Source organism: Cebus imitator, unplaced genomic scaffold (assembly GCF_001604975.1).
Source record: "Cebus imitator isolate Cc_AM_T3 unplaced genomic scaffold, Cebus_imitator-1.0 Scaffold31, whole genome shotgun sequence".
NCBI lineage: Eukaryota > Metazoa > Chordata > Mammalia > Primates > Cebidae > Cebus > Cebus imitator.
Window position 1 is genome coordinate 7,636,032 of NW_016107346.1, and position 1,853 is coordinate 7,637,884.

The window sequence follows — 1,853 nt, forward strand, 5'->3', positions numbered from 1 at the left end:
CAAAAAAAAAAAAAAAAAGATGCCACCTCCTGAGAGCTTGGATGCAGGCACTCCAGGGTGGAAGGAATCTCAACCCTCAACCCCCACCCCCATGCACAGCCTGCCACAAGGCTGCTGAGGATCTTCCTAGTTCCCATCTAGCCCTCTGGTGCAGGGTCCAGGGCCTACCTGCTGGCAGATGAAAATCTGTAGGAGCACACGGCACATGAGCTGCCCTTTTGCTGTGTCAGGAAGTTCTTTTTACTTGGCTATGCACAGAACGTTTTTGTTTTGTTTTTAGAGCTGGGATCTCCCTCTGTCACTTAGGCTGGAGTGCAGTGGTGTGAACTCCTGCACGGCAGCCTTGAACCCTTGGGCTCAAGTGGCCCTCCATCCTCAGCCTTCTGAGTTGCTGGAATTCATTCTTGAACTGCATCCAGCTCATGAATGTATATGTATAAATGTATGTATTGAGAAGGAAATACAAGAAAGCCTTAAGAGTGGTTGTTGCTGGAGAGGGGAAATTGGGAGGAGGGAGGCAGGAATGTCAGGGAGACTTTCATCCTGGGTCTTTTTACCTTTGAATTTGGAACCAGGTAAATGTATTCCTTGTTTTTAATCAGTACAGTTACAGCATAGAGTTTTAAAAAGTCGTCTGCAGGGGAAAAATATAAAAATAGATAAAAATGACTTGCAAGTAGCATCTGAATGCAGGAAAAAGAAGGTAGGAGGTGGGTCAGGAAAGCGGAGAACAGAAACAAGCAGAAGTGTTCGGATAAACTGAAATTATGGGTGTGTACAGAGACGAGACATCTCAGATTTCTGATTCCATGCTATCATGCTATTTTGTAGGATTCTTTTCTTTTCTTTTCTCTGTTTTCTTTCCTTTTCTTTCTGCTTTCCTGAGACAGAGTCTTACTCTGTTGCCCAGGCTGGAGTACGGTGATACAATCTCAGTTCACTGCAATCTCTGCCTTCTGGGTTCAAGCGATTCTCCGGCCTCAGCCTCCCGAGTAGCTTGGATTACGGGCGAGCACCACCACACCTGGCTAATTTTCGTATTTTTAGTAGAGATGGGGTTTTGTCATGTTGGCCAGGCTGGTCTTGAACTCTTGACCTCAAGCGATCTACCCACCTTGGCCTCCCAAGGTGCTGGGATTACAGGCATAAGCCACTGCACCCGGCCTATTTTGTACATTTTAATAAGTTAAATATGTATGGCATATAGCTATGTAAGGTAATGCTTTTACCATTATCAGAGCATGCATTCTAGTAATACTTCTTGGCTCAGGCAGTAGGGTCACCAAACCCATGAGATGGGCCAGACACAGCCACAACATTCTTCCTAAAGTATGTTAGCAGCAACTGTTATGAATCATTCTTTCCTTGGTACCTCTAGGAGTCCTATTTAAAAAGTACCTGCATTCCGCCAGGCGCGGTGACTCACGCCTATAATCACAGCACTTTGGATGGGAGTGCTGAACTCCGAGACAGGTGGATCATGAGGTCAGGAGTTCGAGACCAGCCTGACCAAAATAGTGAAACCCCGTCCCTACTAAAAATGCAAAAATTGGCTGGGCGTGTTGGCTCACGCCTGTAATCCCAGCACTTTGGGAGGCCAAGGCGGGTGGATCACTTGAAGTCTGAGACCAGCCTGGCCAACATGGTGAAACTCCATCTTAAAAAAATTAATTAATTAAATAAAATAAAAAATAGGAATGCAAAAATTAGCCAAATGTGTTGGTGTGCACCTGTAATCCCAGCTATTCAGGAGGCTGAGGCAGGAGAATCACTTGAACCCGGGAGGCAGAGGTTGCAATGAGCTGAGATCGCACCACTGCACTCCAGCCTGGGCGACAGAGGAGACTGTGTCT